The following is a 17,901-nucleotide window of genomic DNA, read 5'->3' on the forward strand; positions in this document are numbered from 1 at the left end:
GCATTTACAAGGTATTTTGTATGTCAGTATATTCTGCCTTATAGATATACATTTTTAGTAAAATATAAAAATATAGATCAGAAGGATGCACATTATTTTTAAGTCTATTATGGATCAAGAAGTACTGAAGAGAATTTCGTCTGTAATGCATGATATTTTACATTAAAACAAAAACAGACTTGAAGAACAGAAACTATAATGTGAGCCACATATGTGATTTATAGTTTTCTGGTAGCAATTTTTCTTTTGCCAGTTCTGGGCTTGAGCTCAGGTCCTGAGCACTGTTCTTGGGTTTTCTCAAGGTTAGAACTCTACCACTTGAGCCGCTGCACCACTTCCAGCTTTTTTTTTTCTATATATGTGGTACCGAGAAATTAGACCCAGGTCTTCATGCATGCTAGGCAAGCACTGTACCATAAGGCCAAACTCCCAGTCCCTGGTAGCAACATTTTTAACTTAAGGAAAAAGGAATAGGTGAAATTGGTTTTTATAGTGTATTTTATTTAATGAAATATATCTAGCTGGGCTTGGTGATCATGCCTGTAATCCTAGTAATTCAGGAGGCTGAGGTCTGAGGATCGCTTTCAAAGCCAGCCCAGGCACTATAGTCCATGAGACTCTTAACCATCAGAAAAGCAGAAGTGGTGCTGTGGCTCAAGGGGTATGGTGGTAGCCTTGAGCTGAAGAGCTCAGGGACAACGCTCAGGCTCAGACTTCCAAGTCCCATGATCAACAAAAAAAAAAGAAAAGAAAAGAAATATATTTAAAGTTTGGCATGAGACATCTTTAAATTATTAATAAGATAATTTATATTATTAACAATACATTAGAAGTATTACTTTAACATACTGTAAATGTCTTTAAATTATTAAGGAGACTTGCTTATCTCCAATAAACTACTCAAAAAATGGGAAGTGGTACTTATGCTCAAGTGGTAGAGCACTGTCCTTGAGCACAGAAAGGCTCACATGCAGTACTCAGGCCTTAAGTTCAAGCCCAGGACCAGAAAAAAAATCTATATGTATCTTCCTTTTTTTTTCTTTTGGTAACTATCTCTATCTTTAATTTTAACTTTAATAGATACTAGGTTCACTAGAAATATAGCAGTATTCCAATAACCACAATACTATGTAATTAATTGTATGAAGGCCAAAATTTTATCTTGTTTACTTCTCTGTTCTCTGTTCTCAACTTCAAGAAGATGGCCTACCGCATAGTTGATGGAATAAACATTTGTTCAATAAATTACATTCTTTTAAATCAGTGGAATGAATAGTTTTAGAACAATTTAAATATCATTGTTAATATTTTCTTTTGCGGGGGGGGGGGGGTTGGTCGCAGGGTTTGAACTCTGGACCCAGGCACTGTCCCTGAGCTCTTCCACTCATGGCTACCACCCTACCCCTTGAGCCACAACACCACTTCCAGTTTTCTGATGGTTAATTGGAGAGAAGAATATCACAGACTTTAGTGGACCTTAGTGCATGAGCACCGATCCTCAGATGTCAGCCTTCTGAGTAGCTAGGATTGCAAGCATGAGCCACCATGCTTGGCTTATTTACTTATTTGAGCCTTGTTATTTATCATGTCTTGGCGATTTACACTTATCAAGGTATGATATCAATTATCATCCTATCTTTGATTATTTTTGTAATTTGTGTTTGAAATTCAGCAATTAACTGAATACTTTTATATATTCAGCAGTAGGCTGAGAGATTGATATAAAGGAACAGGTCTTGAGTCTTGTGCATAAAACTCAAGAGTATACAGACTAGTTAAGAAAACAAAACCAATAGTCCTGAAATGATTATCTCCTTGAAACTAGTGATTTCATCAAATAGACAATAATTCAACAGTGAGCTGCCTAGGACTGACTGAATAATTGGAATTCAGAGAAGAGAAGATCTGTTAATCACTGGGAAATATTCCATGTTGGCTATGTGTTGTCCCAAGTGTATCTAAATGGTTCTGTTGAGTGATGCTACTCCAAATGCCCATTCAGAATATCAGCCCTTCCTTACAGGAAGAAATTAAGCTTTAACTTTATACTGTTTAGTCCATGCTTGGACAACCAAGCATGGTATATATATATATATATACCTTGAACTCAGAGCCTGAGGACTGTCCTTGGGCTTTTTCAAGGCTAGAGCTCTACCGCTTGAGCCTCAGCACCACTTCCAGCTTTTTTTCTATGTATGTGGTACCGAGGAATTGAACCCAGGTCTTCGTGCATGCTAGGCAAGCACTCTACCACCAGGTCAAACTCCGAGCCCCAAGGTTCTTATATTTTTTAAACACTTGTTCTATGTTTCTACCTCTAGCCTTTCATCTGTCTCAGGCTTGCTCCAAACTTTGATTCACAAATCCCAGTAGCTAGTACTCTAATCCTGGGTAGCTAGGATTACAGGTGTGAGCCACCAATCCCCAGTATTAAGCATTGTTCTTAATGTTTTAATTCCTGAATTTTCTCTGGCTTCTTTGGAGCCCTGGATCTGGTACCTTGTATAGAGAACTTGAGAGTTCTCTCATTGTTATTTCTTAGGGGCCCACCACTTTTGCTTCAACATCTCTAACATTTTTCATGTTCCTTCAGCTCCCAGACTACTACTCCAATGGCTATCTGTTCTTTAAGTTTTAAGAGCAGTGGCTCCATTATAACTACGTGTGGAACTTCCCTGTCCTCCCTTCCACACCCTCTCTAACCAGGTTACTATCACTGACTCAAAAGCTCTTCACTGGCATAGCTGATACTCCTTCAAGACTGTCACTCACACCCTTCTTGACTCATTCTAGGCCTGGGATACAGGCATTCTGGCAGCTGCTCCCTAGTCCAAGAAATAGATGAAGCTAGGCATATAAATAATTAGCAATAGCATAGAACCTTGCGAAGAACTTTCCTCAACTTAAATCAAGATAATGTCCCTACTTCACAGAGCTGCCATACAAATGAGATGAATTAAAGTATGTCAAACATTACAGTGTATAGCCTCGTATTGGTCTCTTAGTGGAAAACTACACAAATTGGCTCATCTTTCAAAACAGTGGCTCTCAACTGGGGTGATTTTAACCCCATCCCTCACTCTTGACATAGTGATACTTAGTGCTGTCTAAGTGTTGTTACAACTGAGGTGGAGGTGAACTAGTACCTATAGGTACTATCCTACAGTGCAGAAGATGGCTCTAACAACTTTATCTTGTCCAAAGTACCAGTAATGTCAAGCTTGAGAAGCCTTGCTCTAGATGTTCCATTCACAAGCTCCTGATGTTGCCTCTGTTAATTCTGTCCACTGAGACTGCAAATACTGGGCTCATCAAGTGTCTGCTAAGATCACTGTGGGAGCCACATGATTACACTGGCTTTCCAGACCTTGTCAGTGTGTAACTCTCTTCAGTCATTTGTGCCTCAACTAGAGTGTTGGAGCTGACAGATTGTATTTGCAGTGTGCTTACCTCAGGCATATATTATGTACCAGATCCTAAACTCTTATAGCTCTCTGGGTACATTAAATAAATATTGTTGACCTTCTTTTCTAACCCAAGTCGAGGCTGGCAATGCATAGTTGTAATCTCAGCACTAAGGAGATTGATTCAGGGAGATATCAAATTTGAAACAAGCCTAGGGTACATAGTGAGACCCTGTCTCAGAAAATAAAACAAAGATAAACTCAGGGTAGACCTTGCAAAGGCTTAGGCATAAGAGATCTGTACAAAGGAGCTTCCTCCTCTCCGGAATACAGATCTTGTCCTTAGAACCTAGCTGGTATCAAATCAGTGAAAGGTACTTTTTTGTGTGTATGCTGGTCCTAGGACTTGAACTCAGGACCTGAGCTTTTTTGCTCAAGGCTAGCACTCTACCATTTGAGCCACAGCTTCACTTCTGGCTTTATTTTTATTTTTTGTAGAAGGTCAGAGTTAATTGGAGTCTCAGAGGCTATCATGCACGGGCTGGTTTTGAACCATGATTGTCAGATCTCAGCCTCCTAACTAGTTAGGATTACAGGCACGAGCCACCAGAGCCCCCATGAAAGGCACTTTTTAACTTTTCACGATCACTATCAAGTCTCTCCTCTAAGGTGAGGAATTCAGTCCAAAGCTGTGGGCTAGCAGCTGATAGCAGCCATACAGGCTGGCTGTCATGTCTCACCACATCTTTCGTACTTTATGATTCTACCTTTATTATTTTGCTCCATCCACCCTGATAAGTATACATTACTTTGCCCCAGTGCCATTACCAAACTAAAAAACAAAGACAATCTGACACAATGAATCTCCAGTATGATGCAAGTAAGGTGCACAGATCACAGATAAAATATACAGGTCACAAAAGCATGCAGAATCCACGTAAGGTTTTAAATCTAGCTCCCACTTTACAGGAAATACTGGTGGAACAAGTTAAATAACATCACTGGAAACAATCATACAAATCCAGTACATGGATATTCTTGATTAAAGGAGGCTTAAGAGAAACAAGAATCAAATGTTGTACATGACTATTGATAAGATCCTCATTTTAATAAGTTGGTTACTAAAGATAATTGGGAAATAATTGAAGAAACCTGAATATGAACTGACACTAAATAGTTTAAAGATGTATTGCTAGTGCCCTAGATAATAATAAAACTATGGATATATACAAGAATGTCGTAAGTTTTTGGAAATGCTGGAAATGCTCCATCTATTAATTAATTGTTTTTGCCCTAGCCTGGGGGCTGGAATTCTGGGCCTGGGTGATTACCCTGAGTGCATTCTCTCTCTCTCTCTCTCTCTCTCTCTCTCTCTCTCTCTCTCTCTCTCTCTCTCTCTCTCTCTCTCTCTCTCTCTCTCTCCCGCTCTCTCAAGGTTAGTGCTCTACTACTTGAACCACAGCTCCACTTCTGGCTTTTTGGTGGTTAATTGGAGATAAGAATGTCATGGACTTTCCTGTCTTTGAACTGTGATCCTCAGATCTCAGCCTCCTAAATTGTTAGGATTACAGGCCTGAGCCACCAGCACCTGGTGGTAGATCAGACAAAAAAAATCCCATATACACAGAGATAACATAAATATGACAATATGCTTAGAAACTGTTGAATCTAGGTGGTAGAAAGATAGAGGTTGGTGGCAATTATCAAGTTCTACTTTTTTGCTACTTCAGATATCATTGTAAGTAAAAGAAAAGAGAAACAAAGGAAAGACTTGTTGAAATACCTGAGTATTCAGATGAGGTCTGCATTTATGTATTTTGCTGATTGTATTCCCTAGGCAAATACACATTTCCCAGCCTGAGCAGATCTTGTAAATAGAGATCTTGAAAAAGGCTTTAAAGATGTAGAAAGGAGAAAACAAACAAAGACTGCAACTTTGGACTCAATCGTAATCAGTTTAAGCCCTCTAATGTGCACAAATACAGTGGAATTACAATAGTGTCCAACAACAAGTAGTTCTAATTCAGTGTTAGAAAGAGAACAGCAGGCCTTACATTATCATGAGAAGTGCACCGCTTAAGTGGCAGTACAGCTGAAGTCTTTCCAGTTCTATTCTCTCTGGTTGGAACACCCTTCTTCCTGCTTCTTAGTATTGGAATGCTTTTCTATGTTTGGAAAAAACTTTTCCATGTAAATGGGAAACAAAGGCTTCCTCTCAATATAAGAGCTGCAAATGCCTGTGTGAGAAACTCAAATGGTTTAAAACTTTTTCTGTTAACTCATTGCATTCACAATAGAGCTCATCTCTCCTCATAAGCATGTGCTAGCCTGTGGCTTGGTTTTGACCAATAGAATGGGTAGAAATAGTGCTACATAATTTCACATTGATAGGAAGCTTTCAACTTTATTGCTTATTAAGCTCCGTCATGGAAGGGAAATACTATGAAAATGCATAGGATTCCCCTCTGAGAATTGTTTTTATGAAAGTCCGGTTTATATACAGAGGCCCCATGGAAAAGAATGGATGTATCCTGCCTCCCTGCTCTTAGCTCTCAGACAACAGCTCTATAAGAGATCCATTTTAGACATCCCAGGCAGAAGGCTTTAAATGAGTTGAATGCCACAGATATCAGTTGGGGTAGAAATTTCTAGTTGAATTTATTGAGATATAGCAATGCTTGTTGATGCTTTAAGCTATTAAGATGTTGTGTTATAGAGCAGTAGATAATGAAAACTTGCAGATATCTACTTTTCTAAGCTTTCTTTGCAGACAAGTAACCTCTTCTGAGTCAATCACATCTCTCTACAGCAAACTTTGATTGATTTAGGACCTAGAATTTTTTTTTCTTTTTGCCAGTCGTAGGCCTTGAGTTCAGGGCCTGAGCACTGTCCTGGGGATTTCTCAAGGCTAGAACTCTACCACTTGAGCCACAGCACCACTTCTGGCTTTTTTCTATGTATGTGGTACTGAGGAATTAAACCTGAGCCTTTGTGCATATATTAGGCAAGTGCTCTACCACGAGGCCAAACTCCTGACCCCAGGATCTAGAACTTTCTTCCAATGATGATGTGACCAGTTACTGTGAAAACGAATGTATGAGGTGGCAGGGGCTGGTTGCTGTCAGTGCCTAGAACCAGTGGTACTTGCCAGGCCAGCTTCAGCAACATCTCACCAGATCTCACCAGAGCAGATCTCTAGCATGATTTTTTAAAAGTGTTTCTGGCTGTGTATATCAGAGGCTGTTTTGTTGTTGTTGTTGTTGTTTGTTTTGTCTTTTTTGTTCATGGGGCTTGAACTCGGCCTGGACACTGTCCCTGAGCTCTTCAGCTCAAGGCTACCACCCTACCCCTGGGCCTGGCACTGTCCTTGAGCTCTTCAGCTCAAGGCTACCACCCTACACTTGCGCCAAGCCCCACTTCCCCTATTCCAGAGGTTAATCGGAGATAAGAGTCTCAGATCCTTTTGTGCCTGGGCTGACTTTGAACCTTGATCCTCAGATCTCAGCCTCCTGAGTAGCTAGAATTACAGGTGTGAACCATTGCGCCCAGCTCTTTTTTTTTTAAAATCTAAGAAATTCCAAAATCTACCTAATAGCATATTCATAAATTTCTATCTGCTTAATCACACATGTTGACTTCTGTTGTGTGGGATTAAGAGCTCTGACAGATAATCCTCTTAAACTAGTTTTCTTTTATTTTTTTCCTTAACATAAATGTCAAAGCTCAAGAATTACTTCTTTTGGAAGCCTTCATTTACTCCCCATCCCCAAATCTGATGGACTTCTTATGTAACTGGAACATAACTATACTATTGGCCTTACATGCACTGTAACTTCTAATTTCCTGAACTGTCTGCTCCATTAAACTGATAGCTTAAAAGGAAAGGACTATTTTTAATCTCTGTATCTCTAATGTCAAGTACAGAGCTTATCTGGCACTCTCTGGACAAGTAAGTAATTATATGAATCAAATTGATGCTATGAATTTTAGTATGCTTTATAATAGTGATACAAATAGGCATCATTTCAAAGGTTTTAAATATCATTTATATTCTTGTCATAATAGAACATTAGTAGAAACCTATTGGTAATAAAAAGGAGGCAAATTTTAGTACACTACTTTTATAAAATGCCACTATAAATTCTTTTAAATTACTGCTCTTTATGTTATTATTATTATTTTTTTTTGCTAGTCCTGGGGCTTGAACTCATGGCCTGAGCACTGTCCTTGGGCTTTCTAAAGACTAGAACTCTACCACTCAAGCCATAGCACCATTTCCGGCCTTTTCTATGTATGTGGTACTGAGGAATCGAATCTGGGTCCTCATGCATGCTAGGCAAACACTCTACCACTAGGCCAAACTCCAAGCCCTTGCTCTCTACATTATTAATAAATCCCTTCTCCTTAGTGACTGTCCTTCATTGATGCACTGCCAAAAAATATTCCAGTTATTTCTTTGTGGGGCTTGAACTCTGGGCCTGAGTGCTGTCCCTGAGCACTGCAACTCAAGGCTAGCACTCTACCACTTTGGGCCACACTGCCACTTCCTGCTTTTTTTTCTTCTTGATATCAAAATATTGAAAGAATGGATTAAAAACCCACTTAGATGATGTTCCCTAACGTATTTTAAACTATTAGGGAAGAAGAATTGTAAGAAGCAGAGATAGATATATATTATGGTGTTTTCAGGCCTATGATTTAGTAAAGTCATTGCAAACATCATCTCATTTGAGAAAAGTGTGGTGTTAAAGATGAGTAAAAATATTTGGATCATCAGAAATTTAGCCACTATATCAGGTATGAGGCCTTGGCATCTATGTCATTTGATGTTCCTGAGTGAAGGTGATTTGTATTAAGACAAAGAACTATTTATTGTCTTTTTTTTTTTTTTTTTTGCCAATCCTGGGATTGGGCTCAGGGCCTGAGCACTGTCCCTGGATTTCCTCAAGGCTAGGGCTCTACCACTTGAGCCACAGCACCACTTCTGGCTTTTTGCTACGTATGTGGTACCAAGGAATCGAACCCGGGTCTTCGTGCATGCTAGGCAAGCACTCTACCACTAGGCCAAACTCCCGACCACCAATCGAACAGTACATAATATGTTACAGTTTTAAATATAAAAGTTCCCCCACAGGACCATCTGTTGGTGGTTTTGTCCCCAGCTGATCTCTGTGGGGAAAAGTCCAGAAACTGAAGGAGGTAGGGCCTAGCTGAAGAAAATACATCATTTGGCAAGATGATTGGGAGGAGGGGAAGGGAAATGGGGACAAAAACATGAGAAGGGGTATCAATTGCAAGAAGTAACGTACCCACTACCTGAAGAATGTAACTGTAACCCTTCTATACATTACCCCAACAACAAAAAAAGAAAATATGTCATTGGGGCCCGCCTTTAAAAAGCACATCATGCCTTCATGCTTCCCAGTTTTTGCTCTGTTTCTAGTATAAACATGGAAGCTCACTATGCTTCCTGTCCAGCATGAGATGATGCAGTGCCTCCATATCTGCTTCTGTCCCATGATGTTCTTCTCAAGTACATGGAGCCAAGCAATCTTGGACTGAACCTTCTGAACATATGATCTAAGATAAATCTTTTTCTCCTTTAAGTTGTTTCTGTCAGGTATTTGGTCACCATGATGAAAAAAATAACTAATCCATATGTCAAGCCTTGATCTCAAGTGTTTTCAGGAATAAAGATGAACAAACTATTCTCTATCTTCTATGAGTTTGCAGCCTACTATCAGGTACATGCCAAGTTTTGTACAGGTTTGTACATTTTTCTAAACGTCCTCCACTTCAATAAAACAATTCTTTAAAAATTCTTGACTCTACTTTATGGATCAATATGAAGTCTAGGTGAGATGCTGTAAATGAAGCCCTGAACACAGTGGGTTAGACATAGTAACAAATGGTAGTTATTGCTGCTGTCCTCACTATTATTCTATTGTGCTATATTCTTAGCCCCTGGGTGAAAGCTGTATGGAGTTTGAGACAAACAATGCATGCCAAGAGATGATGATATACCCATGACATTTATGGACCTTAAGACTCTCAGGCATCAGGTGGGTCAGTGTTCCAGGTTTGCAAAGCCCTTCCTCTGGTTCACAAAGCAGTTCTTGGAATGGAGCAAGACAGGACTGAATTTAGGGTTATGTGCAAGTGTAAAGAAGACCTGTAAACTGTGTACAAATGGCTCACTCCTTGTAATCCTAGATACTCAAGAGGCTGATGTCTGAGGACAGGGTTCATAGGCAGCCTGGACAGGAAACGTCATGAGACTCTTACCTCCAATTAACCACCAGAAAAAAAAAAAAACAAAAAACAAAAACCCTGGAAGATGTACTGTAGCTCAAATGGTAGAGTGCTAGCCTTAAGCAAAAGAGCTAATGGGCAGGTCCTGAGTTCAAGCCCCATGACCAGAAAAAAATTTAAAAATGTAAAAAGAACCTATAAAATCCATGCACTAGGAAAATGAGGCTAGTAGTTCTAAGGCTCCAGAAACTTTTCTGAGCTTACCATGGTGCCTTTATCTTTACATTTGTCTTAGGCATTGATGATGCTTAAATGTTTGTTTAATGAATGAGCACATATGTCTCAAAAGCACAACAATGTTACCTGTGCTACTATCCACATATATGTGTCTAGCCTAAAAGCATTCAAGCACTGACTTACAAGAGTACCTACTGAGATGATACGAAGTACTTTTGTGACCAGAAAACTGTTACTATTACTGCCAGTTCCATCACAGATAGGCAGTTTGAGTCTACAGTCATGCATCTTCCAAATCTTTCAGCCAAGTAGGACAATGACTCTGTTGCAGTGTTTTGCAAAATTCCTTTTGTTAAGAGGGTATCTATGGATCACTGGTCTGTGTATTATTTCTGAACCTGGCCACCCTTCCATCTGTTATTTTTTTCCTCAGTCCAGCCTCTTCCACATTCAACTTTGAAATTGCTTCTACAGCAATTATCTATATTACAAATCTAATTGTGTCATTTATTACCAAAAATAATTTGCCAATTTTTTCCAATATGCTTGCATGTTTAAAAACAGAACTCTTGTGCTTAGTAAACAAAATCATTCATAATTTGTTATCAGCTTCTTGTTACATTATCTCCTCATATGCACTCACTTGCTCAGATCTCTCTAGACAATTTTTTTAAGCATGCATGCATTTTCCCTCTACCTAGAATGTGAATGACTACAGGTCCCAAGAGACTTGCTCAAACATCACCCCTTTGGAAAGAGTTTTCTGATTTGCTGCTCTGAGAATATCCATCTACTAGATAACACTTATATCATGTAGCACCATAATAGTTATAGTTCTGGAGAGATAATGAAGATAGGATTAGGGAAGATGAGATATTTACCTTAACCAGATCAAAATTAAGCACTATGTTAGTGGAGTTCAGGAAGCAATTCATCTCTACCAAGACAGCATAATCTTTAATATCACTTGGGTATATTGTCTAAATGCAGAACCTGCTCAATAGGTGTGTATGACACTGAAGACTATGCATTTCTAGTAATTATCCACCTGATGCTAATGGGCCTGGTTGAGGTACACACTGATAAGCAATAGTTTCTACTATATCAAGGGCATGATTTTTATTTTGCTTTTGGTCTTATTGTATCATAAAATATTTTTATGGTCATAAAATAGAGCATGTATCTATTGTAAAAGGTTTAGAGAATAAAGAAAGGTCTATATTTAAATGTGAAAGGACAGCAACAAAAAATGCTCAGAAGTATTTATCTTCCCTTAAGAAGAGGATTGTTCTTTATTAAATGGATTCCATGAAGCCAACCATTGGTATCTATAGCATTTGTTGACTCTGTGTTATGTTGTAAGTGCCCTGCTCTTTGCTGATAAGAAGCCGAAGGGAGGAACCTAACGAACTGAACAAGAAGTCTTTGTTAACTGACTACTGGGATGATAGAGAAATCTCAAGTTAGAACAAGTCTGCCTACATGCTGATATCCATCGAGTATTTGTTGTCCCAAAAGAAAAATGAAATCATCTTACTCTAGGAATAGTTTGGGGAAATTAACAGATTTCCCTGTTGTCATTAATTATAAAGGGCTAAGGAAACTGTTGTTGCTAAATTGCTCTTGGAGCCCTAGCTCATGCAATGTAAACCTGTAACATCTATATGGACAGAAAGGTTCCTGGCAAAGGCTTATAGACACCAAAGGCAACAAATGTAGCAAGTAGTGATGACCTACACATTTCCTATCATTGATCTCATAAAGATATAGATATGTGTGTAAATTCAAAACATCTCTTTCCTTTCTCATCTCTCTCCCCCTTTATCTCCTCCCCCCACCTCCTGCTCTCTCTCCCTTTAAGACCATACAAGGGCTAAGGGCTTGCCTCAAGCAGTAGAGCACTTGCCTAGCATGAGTCAAGGAGGCCCTTGGCTCAGTCCTGAGTACCTCCAAGTAATACAACCTCTCTTCCCCAAACAAAAAGCAAAAGCCAAACCAAAACTATACAGTGTGTCCCCTGATGTCCAAGTCAGCAAATACCAGCTCTGTTATCTTTTTATAGTAGTTAAAAAGGAATAAATGAAAGCTCTTCTGATAGTTTATAGACCTAAAGTTCAGTGAGGAGTTTTATTGCTTCCACAATATACTAAAACAAACAAACAAACAAACCCCAAGATATTCTGAGCTGAGAAATTGCCTCTAAAAAGCAGAGATTACAACCAACCCACAAAAATTGTCGGGGCAGCTGATATCATGTCCTCAGACTGGTTTCTCCCTGTGCCATCTACTCTCCCTGCCTTTCAGTCACCCTGCCTCTTCCCAGTCTGCTGCCTCTGCCTCTAGCTCCTTCCTGCTTCACTTCTATGCCTATGCTCAGTGTTTACCCTCAAGCTGAAACAGTAAGGCCAGGGGATTGGGCCTCAGCCAAGGCAGGCTATCTGTTGTTCCCCAAGCAAACCCATGGGAGTGTCTGAAAACATCTATGTCGTGTTGGGTTCTATTCATTTTACAAGGAGTGAAATCATTTTAGTCCAGTCATAGTTTGGGGGGAAAATAACTTTTTTTTTTTTTTTTTTGCCAGTCCTGGGCTTGAGCTCAGGGCCTGAGCACTGTCCTTGGATTTTCTTAAGGTTAGAGCTCTACCACTTGAGCCTCAGCACCACTTCTGGCTTTTTTTCTATGTATGTGGTACCGAGGAATCGAACCCGGGTCTTCATGCATGCTAGGCAAGCACTTTAACCACTAGGCCAAACTCCCGGCCCGGGAAATAACTTTTTTAAGCTAAACATACCTTGTTATAAACATTTCCCCTATTCATTTCTCCTTTAAAAGAGTAATTGAATTCAGGGCCTCTTGCATTGTTCTACTTCTCCAGCCACATTCCTAATCCTTTTACTTTTAGTTTGTTTTTCAGATAAGGTCTTTGAACTTTGGCCTAGGCTTATCTGGACCTCAATCCTCCTACCTCTGCTTCTTAAGTAGGCAGGATCACAGGCATGTACCACAATCACCAGCATTCCCTGATGATGATGATGATGATGATGATGATGATGATGATGATGATGATGATAATTATTTTTATGGTAACATTATACTCTTTAATGTGGTTGACTATAGCTTTTCAAAACCAATTTCTGTGTTGAATAGCAGTAAAATGTCTTGAGAATATTTTGTTCTGATAAATTATGACTTTATTGCTTCTTGGTATAATTTGTCTGGAGAATGGGTTAAAAAGTGGTGGGGGAGCGGGCGCGGTGGCGCTCATCTGTAAGCCCAGCTACTGGGAAGGCTGAGCCCGGAGGATCGCTTGAGCTCAGATTTCAGTTCTGAACCCAAAAGTTGGTTTCTTCTTAACCATTTAAGAGTTCTTAGAAGATAAAAAGCACAATTAAATTAGAAAAGCTAACCTGTCTTGTCATACTGCAGTGTAATTGCTTAGCTTTATTTCCCAGGAGTACCCTATTGAACTCCATACTGTTTTTACTCTTTAACTGTCCAAGATATATCTCCATAGAATCCCCAGTCCTCAAAGCTGGGACAGTCTCTTTCCATCCAATTTGCCATCAGCATATTCATAGGAGACAATGAGCAAATCTAGAAGAAGTTCTAAAGATGAGCACAGCGTGTTCCCAAGCCTGGCTTTCTCTAAATCACTTCTTTAACCTTATGGTTATTTTTCTTCTTCTTTACATACTTCTTCAGTCCTCACTTAAGGTGGAGATGGTTGTTTATTACTAGATACATAGTAGCTTCAGTAATTATAGCAAGAGGTAATATAGTATCACGTGCGCATAGATATTAATATATATTAAACTAATCTTTTCTTTTGGCAGCAATAGGGCTTAAATTAAGAATCTCTGTCTCTTTTGGCTGGTGCTCTACTATTTAAACTATGCCTGCAGTCCTGCTTTTTTGCTAGTTGAAGTTGCTTGGACTTTTCTGTTCAGGCTGGGTTTGAACCACAATCCTCCAGGTTCAGCCTCTAAACAGCTAGGATAACAGATATAAGCCACCAGCACCTGGCTTTTAATGGCAGTTTAACTCCAACTCCAAATAATGAAATGCTACATGTTCTAGTCTTTTTGAGCATATATTTGACTCTCTTAATTTGGTGAGTTTGATTTTTTTTATCCAAGGATCAATGAGGAAGAAGGCTTACATTTCTATTCCTTTGCTGCTGCTCATTTATCATCCAAGCTTCTGTCCTGTTCAAATTTCCTGCATCCTTCACTCCATTCTTGACTTCTCCTTTTAACAACCTACCATGGGGCTTCTGTTTGACCTGTGTCTTCCCAGGCTGCATTACTTAATTTTTGCTCTCAGACCTAAGTGAGCCCTCACTGCTACCAGCCCAGAGGCTGCCCTTTGACAAAGACTTGAAGCCACAGAGTGGCCCAGTTCAAAGATGGAAAACAGAATCACCAGCTCCCTACCTGGCTTCTAGAACCAGCTGTTTACATCTCTCTCCCTGCCAATCTCTTTCAATCCCTTTCTGGAAAAATTGTGTTGTCATTTGCCAAGGCTTCCAGCCTCCAGTATTTCTCCAGCAAATGAGTTTCTTATTCTTTCCACTAAAGCCCGAGAGGAAGAAGCTGGCATTATGTTCATAATTGGCCACAGCATGGTATGGAAGGCTGTGGGAGTACAAGCACTTGTTCTATAGAGTTGACATAAATGTGTTCCCAACAAAGCCCCGCTGCTGCTATCACTGACTGCGTAGAAAGCTGACTTTGTTTGGAATGATCAGTGGCGAGATTACTGGCAAGTCAGTGAGTCAAGGAGTGACTCAGGATATCATGATGGATGGAAAAAAGGAGATCCGTTTATTTCATTTGTGGTGTGTATGAATCAGTATTGGGGTGTGTGTGTGTGTGTGTGTGTGTGTGTTCGTGTGTGCTCACGTGCACGCATGCGTTTGCTCTTTCTATTGCAAAGAAGCTAGTTTCTGGAACTGAGAGGCCCAGGCTCCAAAGTAAGAACTTCTTATGAGTGGAAGGCTTCATTTTTCTAAGTACTGAAAAGTTTATGCTAGTGGTTATGCTAAGCATTACTTAGTCCTCCAAAGACTTTTTTTTTATCAGACTTACAAATTCATATGAACATTCCAACAAGCAATGTGATCAGTAGAGACCTGTAAAGATTTCTGGAGACACCAATCTGGAGTCAGTGTATTTTCTAGCTATCTTTGTGTTTCAGATTCATAAGTGAATTTGCTGTCAGAGCAGCCTTCTTATTTCTGTTGACCTTCTGTTACAGTCTTCAGAGTGACTATTGTAAACTCTCTCAATCTTTTCAAAGGTGTTCTGACTCACACATAACTACCTCCACACTTAATACAGGTCACCTATTCACTGTCTCCATTTGGGCTTGAATGAATTATCCATCCTTTGCTTTTCCTTTTGTTCTTTCTCCCTATTTCTAGGGAAAGATAAATCACATCCTATCTTTGTTTACAAAGCTTAGCATTATTTGAGACTCCTGACTTTACCAATAATTTTCTACCTTCTTCTGCCTCTTTCTCTCCTTTCTGGCATCTTCTGGTGGTTATTATCTGTGGGTCAGAACCATATCACTGGATCTAATGGGTTGTACCATTGCCTGTGCAGATCAACAACTATGTGGATTTTTGTTTAGCAAGAAGGGTATTAGACAGTCCCAGAGTCTATAGAGAAGTTTCCCCATGCTATTTATTGACTTGGGCATATAGATAATACTTAAATCAAGTTTTTCTAACATCAGAGTCCAAGTTATTCCAGATCCAAGATTATATCTAGGACTGAAAGCTAACATTGGATACACTTCAAATTTTACCAACTTTTTCTTTTTTTTTTTTTTTGGTGGTGGTGGTGATCATGGGGCTTGAACTCTGGGCCTGAACACTGTCCATGAGCTCTTTGACTCAGGACTAACATTATACCACTTGGAGTCACAACTCCACTTGAAATTTTCTGGTGATTAATTGGAGATAAGAGTGTCATAAACTTCATGCCTGGGCTGATTTTGAACTGGGATTCCCCAGATCTCAGCCTCCTGAGTAGCTAGAGTTATAATTATGAGCTATCAATGCCCCGCTTCTACCATGGTGTTTATGGCACCATGTGATCTCTTTCTGACCTTTCTGGCTCACTGGATCTTTTGTTGCATGTGCTACCAAAGTCAAAATACTGCAATGTACCTTCAGGCTGATTCCTTTTCTCTTAGTACATCTACCCTTAATTTTATACTTATTTCTATGCTTTCTGAAGCGGCTTGCCTGTGTGTGTGTGTGTGTGTGTGTGTGTGTGTGTGTGTGTGTGTGTGTGTGTGTGTAACTACAAGAATACTAGATCCTAGCTGGCATGGTTTATTTTGAGTGATTCTGAAATGTGTGCAAGCCTGTATCAGACTGCCCCATCCTAATTTCGCCCATCGGGAAGGCAGGACATGGTGGCAGTCCTACACTTGTTTATGTTAGACACTGCATCTATGGGAACAGTGATGTTCATTCTATGTGTCTCTTGAGGTTCTTGCATTCTTTAACTGTTCAGCCTGCCTTCTTGACCTTAAATTCAAGGGCAAGTCTTCTGTTCCCAGACCAGAAGGCTTATTCCTTTGGGAGGCTCAATGCACGTTAATATGCAATGATGACTAATGAGGATATGTGAAAAGAATGATGCACTGGAAGATTATCATTTGGCTACCACTATAGTCATAATTGCTTCAGGCAAGGCTCATGGATAAAAACTAAAGGGGTATTTATATAATGTCAGTGGGTCTCCCAATAAGATAGTTTACTGAAAAGATAAGAATGGTAATTTTACAGTGAAAAAATCTGTGGTCAAAGGAACTATCAGCATTAACAATACTAGCAGGCATCCTGAGCCTGAGAGAAGGCCACACTGGAATTGTCTTTTCTTCTGGAATTTTCTTTCCTTTTTTCTTTTTTCTTTCTTTCTTTTGAACTTAGGAACTCACACTTCCAAGTGCTTCACCATTTGAACCAGAAGTTCAATTTATTTCTGGAATATTCTTGGCAAAAAAATAAATTGAAACTAATCACCAGGAAACATCAGAAATATTCTTAAAACAACATGCTATTCTCAGAAAAGAAAGTCAAAGTCAAGAAAAGTAAAGAAGGAGCTGTTTCAAATTAAAGGGAAATAAAGACTGGACAACTAAATGTGTCAGGTTTCTGAGTTGATTCTGCACCATCAAACAAAAGCAAAAACCTTAGCAACTAGAAAATGTTGAAGAAGGTCTGTTGATTAGATAAAAGCATTGTTTAAATGTCAGTTTCTTGATTTTTTACAATTGTATTGTGTGTGTATAAAAGACTGATTTTATTTTCAGAAGATGCACACCAAAATATTTACAGATTAAAAACTCATTATGTCTGCAATTAAAAAAATATTTCAGAAAAACCTGTGTATACATAGAGAAAGACATTTTTTTAAAAGTGCTTGGCTGGGGCATAGCTTAAGTGACAGAGTGCCTGCTTAGCAAGAATAAGGGTTCAGGGGCCAGGAATTTGGCCTAATGGTTAAAGTGCTTGCCTAGCATGCATGAAGAGCCGGATTTGATTCCTCAGTACCACATACATAGAAAAAAGCCGGAAGTGGCGCTGAGGCTCAAGTGGTAGAGTTCTTTTTTTTTTTTTTGCCAGTCCTGGGCTTGAGCTCAGGGCCTGAGCACTGTCCTTGGAGTTTCTCAAGGCTAGAGCTCTCAAATGGTAGAGTTCTAGCCTTGAGAAAGTTCTGGCCTTGAGCTCAAGCCCAGGACTGGCAAAAAGAATAAGGGTTCAAATCCAAACCCCCTTCTGCCAAAAAGAAAAGAAAAGAAAGGAAGGAAGGAAGGAAGATAAACAAAAACATGTGTGTTAAAGTAGCAAAGTTTGGAGAATTTAGAAAGAGTATATGGGAATTATTCATTTGCAACTTGTTAGCCTAAATTTATTTGATAATATAATGTTTTAAAACATTCCATAATAATAACAGCACTATTACTTACTGAAGGTGAAGAATACTTAGCA

This window comes from Megascapheus bottae, chromosome 7 (assembly GCF_031878675.1).
Source record: "Megascapheus bottae isolate mThoBot1 chromosome 7, mThoBot2.hap1, whole genome shotgun sequence".
NCBI classification, from domain to species: Eukaryota; Metazoa; Chordata; class Mammalia; order Rodentia; family Geomyidae; genus Megascapheus; species Megascapheus bottae.